Genomic DNA, 17,540 nt, shown 5'->3' with positions numbered 1-17,540 from the left:
TTTGCACACTGATTAAACCTAACTCACTTAGTTTGAACTGACACTTTGGTTCCATCAGATAAAAGGTATTAGAAAGGCTCGCACTAACTCCATATTGTAAGGTTTTATGGCATTTAACATCCCAAAGCGACTCACTGTAACGGAAAGTGACACTGCACAGTACACTGGTCTATGCAATTAGAGCAATTTTTATTTCATATAACCCAAACAAAAGATAAGAAAATAGGTAGTAAGAAAACAGCGGCTAACTCTACATTATTAAGAGAAATTGTAGGGCCCCTTTAGTTCTAATCACCGAGGGTTGTAATATGCTGTAGTTGTGATGTGCCATTGGGAACTGGCGGCTTTGTTTCTATGCGTACATAATAAACAATGCCTTAATTTTGCGGTCACAAGTTAGCCTAGGCTGTAAAAATTAATTTCATTTTTAGTCTTACTTGTATCTTGTTTTACATAACACGTGCTAGAGAAGCTGTGTCTGTGATGAGTGCTACAGCATGAAAAGTTTCTGGTAGTGGCCGTGTTAGGGTATGGTGCCTATTGTTATAAAACTATATTTTAATGCTCAAGAAGTGCGATACTAATTACATTGTACTTATAATGCTCAATGCATATTATTTTATTATTCGCTTTGTACTCATATTTATTGCATGGTTATGGACTGAGTTCTGATGCAACATATTTGACAGCTATTAAACGAGTTATGTGCTTGCAGTGTGCAATTTTTTGAAATGAAATAAATATTCTGCAATATTGAGATAATTTGTTTCAATGAGTGGGCAGCTAGTTGCAAATAATGCGGCTATAGTCGGATACAACTTAAGTTTGCAGTGAAGCTCCGCCTACATTCACGACTGGCGCACAGATTTCCTCCATGACAAAAAAGTAGACCATAATTGCTGAAAACTTTTCCTGTATTCTAAACAAAAAACTAATCACAAGAAAAAACTATAAGGGCTAGAATTTCGATACCTGGACTGTTTAATATAGTCAAACATTGAAGAGTTGATTTCGTTAACTATTGCACCTGGCCAGTGGAGTAATACAGTACACCGCAGATTGTGGCCCACTGTTAGCAACTGCTGTTTTTTTAAGTTGTATCCTACTATAGCTGCAAAAGAAGGAGGCTATTGCAAAAGTGCATAGAATTTCATTGAGCTCGCTTTCACCTATTTTGAGGTTGGAAGACAGGATGCCAGTGAAACACTCGTCATGAACTCATCACTCGTCACTGGCATGGCATGAAACAATCGTCACTGGCATGAAAGGAACATGGCAGTCAAAAAACTTTCATCAAATAGAAAGGCGTGGATGACATGGGATTTGTTCAGCTACTAGCTGAAGGACTTGGATGCCGAAATGCGCAAGACAGAATGAAACATCTGCCTCATCAGCCTCAAACCAAACAGGTTCTGGGGTGCCACCGAAGAAAGCATTCACCTAGCGAATGATGTGAAGATAAAAGGAGTGCAGGCAGCAAAAATACTGCGAAGCCCCCACTTGTGGGGAATGAAATGCCACAGGCCATATGGGGTGACAAAACTCTTGCCACGAGGAGTGTTTGTGGTTGGTTAGCCCCAAAGCAGAAAGGTTCTGGGGAGCCACCGGAGACCATCCACCTTGTGGGTGGTGTGAGGATAAAAGGAGTGCGAGCAGCAAAAAGACTGCAAAGATGCCTACACTTGTGGAGAAGGAAATGGCACAGGCCATATGGGATGATGACACTCTTGCCACCAGGAGTGTTTGTGGTGTGTTAGCCCCAAAGCAGAAAGGTTCTGGGGAGCCACGTTTTTTGCGTTGACGGCGGCGGCGCAGCTTCTGGCTTTCCTTTGGAAGTTTTGCCGCAAAATTGTAGATGCCATTTCTTTGAGACTGTTGAGATTGTGTGACTCAGAAAGTACTGGATGTTCCACATGGGCTCCGTCAAAAACCTTCTTCATCTGCAGAATCCCTTGCCCACGACCCGAAATTTCGGGTCGTGGGCAAGGGATCACTCTGCCAGATCACTCAGCGATCAAGAGGATGCCTCGATTTTGAAGGGGGGTCCACCCGTTCGATTTTTAGTGGACTTTGAAGGGTCAGACCACGCCTTGCCGCTAAGCATACCGGTATTGTTAACCAACTCGGCGGCCTTCGGGCTTGAAATGACGGCAGACATGCCCCTTGATCGGCGAATTGAGGCAGTTGAAATAGGCGCGGAGGTCAAAAACGTCTCCGCTGAAGAGGGTTTTGTGCAGGAAGGTTGGTACACAGTTAAAAAAGATAGAAAAGTAAAACCGCAGCAAGACGTGCAGCGAAAACTGGAAGTAGGTGCTGGCGCCTGGCAGGAGCGGCCGAACCATTTCAAACGTACCGCGGGAAAGAAGATAGCGGAGAACTCAGTGGGAAAACAGTACGTGCGCATAAATGACACACATGAATTTTAACAGTTGGCTAAAGTTCTTTATATACTGTAGCAAGTTGGGAGTTATGTGCACTACGCATCATTCGCGCTCCTGGAGTGGAACATTACAAAAGTAAATGACAGCACTTGCCAACAACCCAGATTACAGAAAAGAAGCAACAAAATATATACACACGTTTGAAACATCACATACGTTTTGTAGACATTTCAATTAGTACAACACCGAGAAAGTGCATTTCCAATCTTGAACATATGTACAAATCCCTTCATGTAAACTAGTTGAGGAGTTCAGCGGGAAGAAGCATGGAATGAGGTCTTTAGAAAAAAATGCGATGATTGCTGTACGCTATGCGGCAACCAATTTCAAAACCTTTGCACGTGAAACTCTAGTGATCATTGTCCATTTATTTGGTTATTGGCGGTATACTGATGTTTTCTACAGTGGCTCTTCTTCTTGTGCGATTGGAGGCGTAAAATAGAGAGGCTTGGAAAGGGCGACTATAGTTTACTACTTTACACATTATGCTGTGTTTTTTGTCGCGCAGAAATTCTATCGCAATATTTGAAGATTTCCGAATAACGGCTTTGTAGAATCAGTAAAATTATAAATGGCCAGTATTCTTAAAGCCTGTTTAGGATCCTAATGATCGTGTTTAGACGATAAGTCTTATAGATCAATTGCAACTCTTAGGTGCCGTACACTTGAGTACTGTGTCCTTGTCCTTGTGTCCTAATGTCCTGTGGGCATGTGCCCTCGCCTAGTGTTGCTTTCATGTCCTTGTTTCTCTCGAGCTAAGCCCCCTCCAAATCGTGACTTCTAGTCTTGCCGTTTTGGCCGCGTTCATTCTCCTGCATACTGGCCGTTCTGTTTTGCAATAATGTCACGTTCCAGAGTTGGATCAGTCGTACGCTGGAAACATTTAGAAATAGCCGAGAAGGCCGCCAGTGCTCTGAAAACGTTGCAATAACCTCCCTATCATTCAGGTGCCTTCCTGTTTTAATTGCAGCGCCCTCTTGAAATGGGATAAACATTATGCGGTTTTTTTTTAATGCCATGGGCTGTGTTTGTATACTGTAGCGGAGGTTGGTCGCATTAGTCTCAGGGAAGTCACCAGAAACTCTCTTAGGAGGTTTTCTGGCTGAGCACAAGAGAGCAAATACACAGGGGTTCAGTACATGGACGTTACAAACCATAAACACTAAAACAGAGAGGCTGCGGCTCTACATGAAGTGAGAGATGGTGTAACTAAGTACAGATTAGCAGTACGTAGCTTGATAGCAAGCGAGCAAAATTTATTGTCTCAAGACCCGGAACATGTTCTCACCTGCCGTCCATTTTATCGTAAAGTCAGGTCCTAATCCGAAAATAGTTCTTAGTGCCGCATGGGCCCCGGATCACCGCCAGATAGGTTCCCTGCGCGGTGTGTGGGGGCGATCGATCAGGAGGGGGAGGGGAAGCCGGCAATTTTCTTAGACGGCAGTCTGAAACTGTCGCTCCGCTGCATGTCGTAAACGTCGCCGAGAAGGCGGAAGCGTGGGGTTCGGGATTACATCCGGTTCGCTCGAACACTCAGCAGCCTGGCAGACACAACCATGCGCTCAACCCGCACCTCGTCGTCTTGAGACTTGCTTAACCTGAGCAAAACTTGAACTGCCACACTGGGAAAGCAAGTGACTTTGATATTCTGGAGAAGTTTTGACGATAAAAAAAGAACACTTTCATGCGGCACTAGTCTGAAGTTCTTAAATTGTTATAGACAACGCCAAGAATATTAGGCATCAAAAGAGGGGTGCCTGCCTCTCTCCTCCCCTTGACACACGTGCGCATCCCGTGCCTATGATCTTTATGTGCCTACGTCTTGGCACTGCCTCATAGGAGTCATCCTGCCTGGAGAGAGTACGTTTCTTGAAAGCTAGAGTGCACCTCATTCAATATAACGTAACATGCTGAGATCTGTAACGGTAGAGGCGTCACTAGGGTAAGCGGCACCCGGTGCAGTGGCCTGGCTTCTCCTCGCCACCCCCACCTTACCCAGCTTCGTTAAGCCATGATTAAAAGCAGAACTTAGGCAGCATCATATTAAGGAACATTAAACGAATATGCAGACGAAAAATGCAAGCTCAGAATGTAGCGCGTATTTTTTTCGTTGAGCGCTGAAGAAAAAGCACGGTACAGCGGACGTTTCCTGACATGGACGGACGTTTGTATTGACGCGGTGAAGATTACACGAGAAATAAATTCTTAGAAAATAAGCGCGTTTTCCAAAGCCCGTAAAAACCGGTTCATGGTAATCTTAGCTAATGCATGTATTTAATGTAGGAGGGAATATTCTGCTTGCATATTTCTAGAATGTGGGTTGTAGGCACGTTTCATAGCCGCCTGCAGCATTTCATGCAGATAAACTCGACTAGTGACAAGAGCAACACCACCGGCGCGACCACCATTCTCCCATTCCGCGGTGCAGCTGCAAAAACTGTCAGCGCTGCATCCGGCATTGTTCGAATTTGTATAGTGACGTATCTGAATAGCAAACGCTGTTTCTTAATTTATATTCACCATTCGCGGGCAAAAAGTTTGAAAATTGGAAATTCTAGGACACTGTTATGGAAATATTGAAGATAATGGTCCATTCTTCTGATATGTAGCAAAATCTTTCTTTTAAAGTGCTTCCATCGATCGCATCAAACATTGAAGACTACCATAGAAATGGGGAAAGCTTTCGACGACTGCGGAAAAAAAATACAATACTGCAGTCAAGCGATCTGCGGATATATTGATTGTTGTATTGAATCTTACATTATATAAAAATGGTTTGATACACTGTTTTCCGCTCAAAAATGCTTTCGTCCAGAAGTGCTGGGTATGAGCAAGTTAACCGACTCACTCGTGTACTTCCGCGAGAGGTCCTCGAGAGGGGCGTGGATTCTGAAGAGACAACCTGCTTCTGTCAGCTGCTCTCAGCAGCTAGAACGTACCAGCCAGTAAATTCATTTTTAAGTAACAGTTTTAAGTAAGAGTTTGCAAAATGTGTCCTCATGGCTCGTTTGTACTAACTGCATAGAAGACGAGACTAAAAAATAACGACAAAGCCCAAGTGCCACAGGAGACGGTCATTTCAGAGCTAATTGGATGTTGGTTACATACGAGGGGGGCCGGAGGCGCTGGTCTACAGAGTGCCCGAAGAAACAGCAAAGAGGATTTGGTACATGATTCACCTTATGAAGAGACATCTGGAGTACTGCCATTACTGTCTCACCAGCGCACGTATAGCGGCCAACAAAAATACCTGTGCTCTCAATGTAGATTGCGGCACCTTCTTGGAGTGATTATTTTAGATTTATGATAATTGAGACTTTCTGTATTGCTGCTGCTTTGCTTCTTGTGTAAAGCAGTGAAATAGATGGTTGGAGGAGCAGTGATATTCAAATTAAAAAAAATCGCACATTGCCGGCTATTGCATCACAAAACAAAAAAGAACGCTTCCTTATGTTTGTTCACTGCTGCTACGAGAAATAGTTTCAAAAGAAGATCTTTTAAAATAAGCCAGAGTCTCGCGCACCACTCCGCCAGGGCAAAGATGTCACCGCACAAGATGTGGTTGCGAGCAGGCCAACTCTGTTTTACAGAAATAAATGATTACTGTGTGATTCCTGTTACACATCACGGAACTTGCTCCTAGCTTTTCGCAAGTGGTTATAATCTTTCGTATTAAGTTACAGGTTATGTGGATGGTTTGCGATCGGCTTGCTTGGAAGGCATGGACTTGTTCGTGCTGGTGCTACTCATGTGTTCACCCTTGCACCCAAGTCGTGGCGCAAAAGATCCGTATAGAGCTGTACACATAGCACGTTCGAAGCGCCTTTACAGCTTCAGCGCACTGACGTAAGGGGATAAGAGGATTATTAGTGTTCCACGAATAGTAAGTGTTCCTCTCAGGGTTAGGTATTATGTGTGGGATTTAAAGTTCCAAAGATCCACATGGATCTCGTGAGACCTCGTGGTGCAGCGGCCCGACCTTAATTTGATCACCGAGCTTCTCTTACGTGCACTGGCATCGCAAATTGCATGTGCGGCAGAAAATTTGAGGAGGAGAAAGGCATCAAATTCAGATGAAATCGCCGCAGGCGATGGAAAAGAAAATGTTTTGTGTAACGTTGGGAAACAGAAAGAGACCAGAGTGTGTCAATAAGTTAATTTATTTACAAATTTATTTGTACATAATGCAGCCCCAATACGAGGCTATTGCAGGAGCGGGATAAACAAATCATCAATAATTTAAATGCACAAAGAGCAAAGAATGAGAAAGGAACTGACATGAAATACGGCAGAGCACAATGAACGAATATAAATTTCTAGCGAAGAGTATATGATAGTTGCAGTAACATGAACAAAATGCAAGCAGTACATTGAACACACAACAAAATACATAAAACCATGTGGCATTAATTTCTTTAGGAATGAGTTTAATGTGAGAGATCTTATTATTCCCGGGATTAAGTTCCATTCAACTGCCAGGAACAAATAAGGGTTTGTGATATCCTAGCTTAAATGAAGAAAAATAAATGTACATAGGAAGACCATGTAAAGCGAGGGGAAGGTAACCGATGGTCGTTTATAATGACTGAGTTGATTCGAAGAGAAGGCGAGCGTAGCAGGGTGCTGCAGAGAGTGAGGTGGACAAATGACTTTAGGTAGTTTGCGGGAATAGGGTGGCCGCACTTGGCTCACTTCAGTCTTAATTGGAATAATATGATAGAGACCTTTGTTGTGCAGTGGCAGCAGTTGAGGTGATGATAGCGCACAGCCAACGGGTGTTTTTCAATTTTTCCTCCATTAAAATGTGGCCTCCACGGCCGGGATTGGAAGCCGCTTTATAGGCCCCGCAGTCGTAAGCCACAGCCACCAATGCACTTCTTATGGCAGGAAGAGTGGTGTGGTATTGAAAATCGCACTACAGCGACTATGGTGTAAGCAGATATCAGGAATTCAGAGGGTAGTCGTAGAGATTCGTGCCGTGAGAGACGGTTACCTCGTGATCATCTTAGTTGTTTCTTCGCCTGATTTGCCTTCGAGGAACAGCTCCTTCACCCTCCAAAAGAACACAGTTGCGCTCCTCTGAGCGCAACTGAGCTCCCCCCCCCCCCCCCCACCCCCCGCGTAGTCACAGCGCGCAACTGTACGCCCTCACCTTCACTCCTATGACTCGTGCTCGTCGCCGCGTTTTATTAGCGCAGCTCTGTGCTGGCTCGTTGAGGAAATGCGGTACTTGTGTACTGTATACAATATATGCTACCCCTTTGGCACGTTAGAAAATGTTTCCTCTCAGAAAATTTGTGCTATATTCTTTCCCTCGACACCAGAAATACCATTTTTATGCAGTCATCAACCGATGTTTTGCCTTGAGTTAGCGGAGCGGTGTTGTTTTTATAGTTATAGGTATATAGTTATGCTAGGTCACGGTTCGCACCGTTTAATTTTTTTGCGCCTTTTCGCCCCATTGACAGCGTTGGAGATATCACCTAATGAGTTCACTAAAGATCCTAGTTGTTCGCATTGATTTAGCGGCTTCAGCGTTCAGTTCGCGGAACTGGTATATTTCGTAACGACCTTTCTGACATCTCGAGCATGTTGGCCACCCATGCGATCTTGACGTGTCATTGTAGCCACATAAGGATAAGGCACTGGAGGACATTCGCTTTGTTCACGGTTTTGAAGACTTGAGCAAACTGAAAGATATCTCGTTTTTCCTTGTTCCGCCGTATCCATTCATTATCTTTGTAGCTGCCGCAATGGTTGGTTGTCTTATTGACATCTGTCGGCGCGGCTGGCTCAATGTACTCTTCTAACACGCGGAACTGTTTTGAAGGAGAATCTTCGGTCGCATGAGTCTTCAAACACCTTCACCAATGGGCTTTTTGTGCCGCAGGTGAGGTTGTAGCCCAGCTGACAATCTCTTGGCATACCTTGGTGCACAGCCGAAGGAGTCAGAATTACCCTACAAGCTCGGCCACCTAGAAAATTTGAAGCAAAACGCACAAATTAGGAATTATTACTCAACAATGCACGATGCGGCACTGGCTGACGACCGTTACGTCGCCAGCGGATAAAAGCTGCAGAGTGGGATGGGGTAATTTTACTTCTTGTCCGCTGCGGCTGCACTTGGATAAAGGCGAGCACGCCTGAGTGCTGTGCGATGTCAGAACCACTGAATTCCTCCACAACGGCATCTCTAACTGCCAGTGTGCAGATTTAGCATTTTGAACTCCACTAAGTATACGTACCTTACCGTACCCATACTTCCTCGAAATACCTGACTTGTCAAGGTTTATTCGGTGACATTCCAGTCGGAACTCCGGTGAAGAACTTCGATCGCATTAGAAAAGTGTTAAGTGGCCGGATCAATGCCTTTTCGCGTCTGTTTTTTGCGTTCAAAGATGCCGTGCTGCCTCAATGGTTATCGTGCTCGGGCGCTGACGAGGCTCGATCCCGGCCGAGGCGGTCGCATTTCGATGGAGGCGAAATGCTAGAGGTCCCTGTTCTTTTCGATGCCAGTGCATGTTGCACAACCCCAGGTGGTCACAATTATCCGGAGTGCTCCACAACGGCGTCCCTCATAGCCTGAGCCGCTTTGGGAATTTAAGCCTCATAACACCAAACCAAACGAAATGAGAGCTCATCCCTTTAAACAGGCTAAAATGACCACTCGCTAGCATGCCGCGATAGCACTCCTGCCAAGCGTTCAGGATAGAGCTCGGGAAGCCCCAGGTGGCGCTGCCAACGGTAACGCTACGTAGGTCCGAGATGGAGCATGAAAGGCTAAAAACCCTGCCTTCATTTTGTCAATTTTCAGCTGCCTGATGCAGACTGAACGTAAATTTCGGCTCTATGTGGCTAACAAAAATTTGAAAGCCCATGCGACCAAGCGACTTTCGTAACCAATCACAAAATTACGCTACAAAACTACAGAGAAGAGTACGTGGCCACGTTGAGCTAACCACTTGAATATTTTAAAACACAGACCGAAATGAAGCGCAGAAACGCGTAGGACAAAACCAGTGCAAGTAGAAGACTGTGTATGAACAATAAAAAAAATATGAAGCCTTCTCCGCCAACACCATACATATTGTGCACTCACTCAAGAACCTCCGCGTTTCTTAATGTGGAAGGTTTGCGTGCCTTGAGCGTTTTTATATGGCCTACAGCGGAAACGCCTCTAAAATATGGCGCCACATTCTGCTACATCTGATGCAATAAAAGGCAAAATGACTGCTCTCTATAGCAATCCTTACTCGCTGCACGCGCGAGCATTCATAAATACACTGCTCTGTCGGACCGAGCGTAAAAATTTCCACAGGTGAAACGAATGAGGTAAATGCTTCTGTGGCGACTTTTCATCAAATCCTTTGTAACTTTTTAATTTACTGCTGTTGCTAACATCGGCCAACACGATAATCTCAGAGTGATTGAACGTGCTTGTGCGGTCCGGTCTCGAAATCTCATGTACTGCGCCAAGCATGCTCTAAACTTTGTGACCTTTTTATATATTTTTATTGTCGCATTTTTTCTAATTCCCTTTTACTTATTATTGCTTCCTGGCTTTTATTTCTTGCGATTTGTGCCCAAAGTTCTTTTCTGTCTTCCGAGCAAGCACTCCTCCTTAATTGAGCAGTTATTTTCGCCCAAGGGCCGCCGCTCTTCAACGGAAAGCGCCGCGGCGGACACGGGTTTAAACGCCGCTAGTATATTTGTAGGATGAAGGGCACTGGGCTGTCTGATGAACAGGGTCATGCATTTCGCGATATAACGTGGACCTCTAAAATAAAAAAAATACAAAAGCTTATGGTTAATTTTAGTTAAATAATCGTCTAAATATTGACACATGTTTGAAGGACATAATGTCCGCCTTCTTGTACTATCCTGCTCAACAGGCCGCACCCAACTATCTCCCACTCTTTTTAAAATAAAAATCTGTCAATGTAAATAAGAGCACCCTAAACACACACACATGCACGCCCGCACGCACGCACACACCCACACGCGCACACGAACACGCGCGCACTCGAATACGCGCGCACAGACATATATATATATAGAAAGATTATAGCTAAACTACTTAATAAGAGTAATCTTCTAGTTGTAAGTGAAGGGTCAACACCAACTTTTGAATACTGACTTCCGCCAAATTACACAAATAATAGGCTGCTTCTGCGATACATACCGTTAGTAGTCTTGTTAGGCGTGCCAAGAATTGAGCAGTTTCTGTAATTCGAGTAAAGTAGCGTGTAGTTTGTTCCACCCCACCTATCTGAAAAGGCCAAAATATAACAGCTTTACCTCATTAATTTTCTGTAAAATAAAAGGTTATTAATGCGCTGATGACATCTCCTTTACCAAAATGTAAGCACTCGCTTCGATGTCAACTCTTTTCCTTTAAAGAGGGAACAAGAATAAATTGTAATTATCGCAAGAACCTATGCGCATTTCTAGAGCAATGAAACCAGAACGCGCATTACGTGCTTCCTTCAGACTGGTGTACAGACTACAGTGTGTGCAACGCTAATATTCATGCTTCTAGAAGCCGCCACGGTGGCTCAGTGGTTATGGTGCTCGGCTGCTGACCCGAAAAGATGCGGGTTGGACACCAGCCACAGAGGTCGAATATCGATGGAGGCGAAACTCTAGAGGCCCGTGTAGCATCCGATCTCAGAGCACGTTAAAGAACACCAGATGGCCCAAATTTCCTGAGCCCTTCACTACGGCGTCCCTCACAGCCTGAGTCGCTTCGGAACGTTAAACCGCCATGCACCATAAGCTATGCTTCTAGAAGAAATTCTAACCTTAAGAGGGTGCGCACCGTCCGGGCCTCCGGAAAATTAATGACTTCACTTTTAAAATACTTAGGAATGTGCATAAAATGTGTTCCTGTCAAGTGTGTTGGCAGTTGCACCTTATGTCGGTAACAAAGAGGTTCCAATAAATGTGGCTGGACATATTTTTGCTACAAAACGTTTTCTTTCTTCATGAACAACAATAGATCATATAAAAAGGCTATCAGCTTAAAGACACGCAGTTTGTTGTGCGCGAAAATTTTCTTCCAATAACATCTGGTCCGGGAAAGTGGATTCTGTAAAGTCTGACGGCGGGTTGTTGAAGCGTTGATAAACTGCGCAAAGGCACCTGCGGACAAAGAGCACCATGGAACAAGGTTGTTTCTTTTACTCAAGGAGGGGTCAAAGGCCCATTTATCAAACATATTCCCCCTAAACAAGCCGAGCACCAGACCAGGGGAAGCTTGTACCCATTGTATTACCAGTGGGTACCCGGCGGCACTGGGAAACGAACCCCGCACCTCCCGCATGCGAGGCGGATGCTCAAACGACTAGTAGGCCACCGCTGCAGTGCGTATATATATAAGGTAAAGGAGATGAGGTGCTCATTTGCAAAACATATGAAGGAAACCGAGTCACCGAAACCAAGGTGCATAGGGGAACATTTCTATGTTTTTGAATTTCTAGTTCTGTTCAGTGGGAGAATAATACTTCGATTAATCTGTCACTTAAGGAAAACTACTTATGAAGCAGCAGAAAAAACAACCATGCCGCTGGTGGGATCCGAACCCACGACCTCCGAATATCGTGTTCGCTGCTCTAACAACTGAGCTACGACGACTGCTGTCCAAACTGGTGCACTCGTGGGTATTTTTGCTTATTGCGTCTAAGTGAACCATGAGAGTGTTCACAAGCGCCACCCTCGTCCATAGCGGCGAACGTAGCACGTCCTGTATTACCGCGAGTGTGACATGGAACGTCATCTGATGGCGAGGGCGGATACTGTGCGAGAGCCCTCTTATGCTACCTACGGCATGGATACTGCCAGAACACACACCGTTATTAATTTATTAGCAGACAAGGTAAAGGAAATGAGGGGCTCGTTTGACAAACACATGGAGGATGCCAAATGTCACCGAAACCAAGGTGCATAGGGGATGTTTCTATTTCTTTGTCATTTCTAGTTCTTATCCCCCCACCAGTGGGAGAATAATACTTCGATTAAACTGTCGCTTGCAGAAAACTACTTATGAAGCAGCAGAAAAAACAACCAAGCCGCCGGTGGGATCCGAACCCACGACCTCCGAACTACAAACAGACTACAAATTAAAAACAATAGAAACATTCCCATATGCACCTTGGTGTCGGTGAAGATGGCTTCACACGCGCGCACACGCACACACACGCGCGCACACACACGCGCACACACGCACGCGCACACACGCACGCGCACACACGCACACACGCGCGCACACACGCACACACGCGCACGCGCGCGCACACACACACACACACGCACACACACACACACACTCTCTCTCTCTCACTCTCACTCTCACTCACACTCTCACACACACTCTCACTCACTTTCTCTCTCTCACACACACACACACACACACACACACACGCGCACGCGCACGCACACTCTCACTCACACTATCACACACACTCTCACTCACTCTCACTCACACTCACTCTGACTCACTCTCACACACACTCTCACTCACTCTCACACACAGGTTGAGGTTGAGGTGTCGAATGCTACAGGTGGGGTTAGCCTTGCTTTATCTGCCGGCAATTGCTCCACCGCAGCGTCCCTTCGATATTAACACTGCCGCATCTACCCCGCTAAGCGCACAGTCTCTTATAATAGCACACATTCTCTCCCGCAGTCACCATCTATGCACACAATCAATCCACACAGTTCACATCACAGTCCACTCCAGAAGTCACCATTTATGCACATATTCAGTCACAGTAGAACATAGGCCATTGTAGTGCCACACTTCATACACACATTCAAAGTATAAAAGTAGTCCACTCCGGAAGACACCATCTACGCACACATTCAATCACAGTAGACCATAGTCCGTTCCTGCTGTCACCAATTAAAAACAAGATCCGTGTTCTGCAGAAATGTTAAAAGAAGGCGTGCAGCCCCCTTTCTGCATGTCTGGTTTCCACTCGGGTAGACAATGTCCTGCACTGTGCTGTGACGGGTTCCTGTCTTCTTGAAGGAAGCGAACATCACATGCCTTTCCGCGTTGTACTTTGGGTAGTACAGAATATAATGTTCGATATCCCCGCGCACACCACATAAAGAGCAGAGCGGAGACGATGCTATGCCAGTCTTATGCATCCATGCAGGAGTGCGAGCAGAGGCCGGGCGAATTCGATGTAGAAGGGTCGCCTGAGATCTTCTCAGTCCCTTGGCCACACACGGCTTGTGAGACGCACTCCACAGGGTACTGAAGTGATCGAGCACCATTTTCCTGTAGAGACTTTTCCCATCTTGAGGTACTTTTCTTGATGGAATCCTTGAGAGAGCTTTATGGGCGAGACTGTCTGCCACCTCATTACCGTTGACTCCTATGTGAGAGGGCACCCACTGGAAATGTAGAGTAAAGCCTCTGCTGTGCAGATTCTGCACCAAGCGCAGAGAGCTTAGAGAAAAGGCGTCAGTAGGGAAGCGGCGCTCTAACCTCTGAAGGGCAGATTTTGAATCAGTTAGGATGACAACAGGTTGAGCCGGACAAGACCCTAACTTCCGTAAAGCCGCCTCAATAGCAACACTTTCAGCCGTTATGGAGGATACAACAGCAGTACAGCGTACGGACCACTTACAGTGCAAAGAAGGAATGTAAAAAGCCGCTGCGCTAGCTTGTTTGACCTTGTCCACAGAACCATCCGTGAAAATTTGAAGATGGCAGGCATACTCTGTTGTCAAGTATTCCAGTACAAGCGAACGCGTTGCCTCCAAAGGAGAGCTGCGCTTTGCGCTCACATGGGGACAGTTGAGGTTCGGAAAAGACCAGGGGGGTTTCAACCGTTTCCTTTGCCTTCGCACATTCATGCGTAAAGAACTATGAGTATTGAGTGCCAAGTAAGCATTCGACTCATATCTCTTGCAGAGCCGCTGGAGAAGGGATCGCCCAGCTACCGTCTCTCCTATGCGGTCAAGATGCATTAATAGTCTCTGAGAAGCGATAAGACTAAGATGTTTCGATAGGGACTCATGAAGTACTGCCTTATTCGCAGCCGCCTGGGGAACTCCAATGGCTCTTCTTAGGCCCTTTCTGTGGACAACTTCAAGACGCTCAAGTTGTGATGCCGAGGGGGAAATTAAAGGTAATTGGTACATTATCCGGCTGACCACCAGCGCTTCATGAAGTTTGACCATTGAAGAAGGATGGTTTCCCCATTGCTCACGTGCAATTTTACGGATCACATTGAGACGAGAAGATATAAATGAAACAATCACGTCTACAGCTTTTCGCCACTGTAGACGGGAGCCAATAATGGCGCCCAAGAAACGCGCGTGGTGGAATTGACGAATGCAAGAGTGACCGAGGTCTATCTTCAACCGCGCTTGACGTCTTCCTACACCTGGAAACAGAATAAAGCCGGATTTGTCCACTGACAGAGACAACCCCGCACCTTGAAGGTAAGCTTGTGCCGAAAGTATAGCCTGTCGAGCTATCAGGGCTAATCGCTTGTGTTGGTAGCCAGTAATCCAAATACAGATGTCGTCAGCATAAATTGACATACGCACTTGCCTTCAACTTTTTTTCAACGAATCCGGTAGGCCAGCCATTACGGCGTTAAAGAGCGTGGGGGAAAGAACACTTCCTTGAGGCACACCTCGTGATAGAACCCTTTAGGTGCTTAACGTACTCCCTAACCGTACACGAACCGCGCGATCACTTATAAACTTGCAAATGAATCTTAACATGGCCCTGAATGCCCTTGCCTTGCAAACTGTTTAGAATTGAGCTCTGAAGCACGCTGTCGTAAGCTTTCGCAACATCAAGAAAAATGGCTAAGGTGGAAAGGCCGAAAGCGCTCTGGTGTTCAATGTGACCGATCAAGTCTAAGACGCTATCTTGGGCACTAAGACCTCGGCGGAATCCTGTCATACAGGATGGCAGTGCCTTGCTGTCCTCAAGCCACCATGATAAGCGTTCATTTGCCAGCTTTTCCATCAACTTAGCTACACAGGAGGTCAACGACACTGGGCAATACGAGGCAAGGTCTGTCATTTCTTTGCCAGGCTTCAGTACCGGAACTACATGTGCCACCTTCCATGACGGAGGAACATCGCCAGTCTCCAAAACTCGATTGATGAAGTTGAGGAGCTCCTTTCTGAGTTGCAAGGGCAGATTATTCGGCATTTGATTGGTGATGCCGTCGGGACCTGTTGAACACCGGCGCCGCAGGCCACTGAGCGCAGTCTGAAGCTCACGAAGCGTGAACGGGACGTCCATGATAGACCTGGAGGAAGCAGGTGGTCAATATATATCTATTCCAGAATCAGCGCGTACGAGTGCGTCTGCAAATTCCTCTGCCAAGCACGCAATAGGTTTTTACTTGCGTACTGCAAGAGCTTCAAAAGGCTTCGAAGGGCGAGATTCTCCAGCAAGGCTGCCAATAACTCGCCATATTCTCGTTATCGGTGAGAACACAGTCAAACTAGCACAGAATGAGGCCCATTGCGACCTGTACAGCTTGTTCGTGTGCCGTCTAATAGCAGAATTAAGCCTATTGAAGGTCGTCTTCAGTTGCCGGCCGTCCTTCTTCCGCACGAGTTGGCGCTCCGCCCTTCTCGCTGCGCAAAGGTTCCCGAGTTTTAAATCCGGGGCCGGAAAATGATCAAGTAACTTGACCGCCGTAGTTGCTGCTAGCTTACTAGAAACCATTTTGTCAACAACATCACCAGAAACACGTTCTAGGTGCTTTCTGTACTTGTCCTAGTTGACCAAGTTGCTAATTTTAGGACCATGCATACGAAAGTCGGCAGCAAACACAAAAATCGGATAGTGATCACTTCCCATGCGGTCGGATGCTGTTGACCAACTCACGCGGACGTCAGGTGAATGCAGTGTCAGGTCTATAGCTGTCGCTGAGGCTGGAGGCCGGAAAAAAGTGGGGCTTCCGTCATTGGCAACACACAGGTCAAATCTGTCAATAACCTCTACAAGTTTGCGTCCACGGGAATCCGTGTTCCTGTCACCCCAAACGGCATGATGGGCTTTGAAATCACCGCAGATGATTCTAGGTGCTGGGCAGTGGTCGCAGAGCTGCTGTAGAAACAAATCTAATGCTACCTTCTTCCGCGGAGACACGTACACGGATGCAATAGAAAGGGTTCGAGAGCCGAGCTGTATTCTTGCAGCCGCTACCTCAATGTCATCCGTGCAAAGATCGGCAACGCTTACAGAAACATGTGGAATTTCTCTTTTATGTAGAGCGCAGCACTTCCTGCAGGACATGACTTTAGGCTGCAGTTTTTATGGGCGACATATCCAGTCAAACATCTCCCGCTTGGCAGGCCAGCTTCTGACAGTGCCAATACTGGAACACAAGTCTCTTTCAATAATAGTTTTAGTTCAGCTAACCGACTTGAAATCCCAGCGCAGTTCCACTGCAATATAAACGGCACTTTTCGGTGCATATGAGATCCACGAGGTTTAGCCCCATCCATTTTAGTTCGCAAGGAAGTTTGTTGCGAAGGTGGAAATTAGGGACTCAAAAGAAAGCACCAGCTGTAAGAAGTTCTTCAGATTACCAGGCGCCATCGCTGGAACATGTGAACGCAGGGCCCCAAACAAAACATGAAGGTCAGACATACCTTGATTTTTGAGCTCCTTATTTTGCGCAACGCACTCACTTACAACATCGATAAAAGATGCCGACGGGGACACACTCTTGGCCGCAGTAGCTGGTTTTTTTGTCACTTGTGCATATGAGGGTCCCCCTTGTCGTGGAGTCTGCTGTGATCCGGCCGCTGAAGAACATGGACACTTTTTGCTGGAGGTTGAACAGTCGACTCGCGCGCACTGGGCCTTGGCGTCTTGCTGGACTCAGGTCTCTTAGGGACATTGTTGGGCAACGCAACAACATCAGACTCCAATACTGGGAACTCGTCTTATCCAGGGACAGGCGTCTCAGTCGGTGGGGTTTTTGGACCAGCAATAAAGGACACCCGACGGTGCAGAGTGCTCACACGGAAGGGGCAGCCTCCGAAACTCGCTGGATGATCGCCACCGCAATTGGCGCAAGCAAAATCTGCCCTCAAGGTTTTAAAGTC

General features: G+C 46.2%; 1 long non-coding RNA gene across 2 annotated transcripts in view; it reads right to left on the bottom strand.

Annotated features, from left to right (window-relative positions):
- LOC144119273 (uncharacterized) overlaps positions 1 to 17,540 on the bottom strand; it is a 37,078-nt gene that overhangs the window by 4,433 nt on the left and 15,105 nt on the right. The window contains exons 4-5 of one of the 2 annotated variants that reach the window (XR_013312316.1): positions 10,624 to 10,710; positions 8,147 to 8,416 (exon numbers count right to left, since the gene is read on the bottom strand). This is a non-coding gene — a long non-coding RNA (uncharacterized LOC144119273). Of the gene's footprint in view, positions 1 to 8,146; positions 8,417 to 10,623; positions 10,711 to 17,540 lie in introns of those variants that run through there. The other variant, XR_013312315.1, reaches the window with a different exon arrangement.

The sequence above is a fragment of the Amblyomma americanum genome, chromosome 2 (genome assembly GCF_052857255.1).
Source record: "Amblyomma americanum isolate KBUSLIRL-KWMA chromosome 2, ASM5285725v1, whole genome shotgun sequence".
NCBI classification, from domain to species: domain Eukaryota; kingdom Metazoa; phylum Arthropoda; class Arachnida; order Ixodida; family Ixodidae; genus Amblyomma; species Amblyomma americanum.
This window is presented reverse-complemented; position numbering and strand designations above follow the sequence as displayed.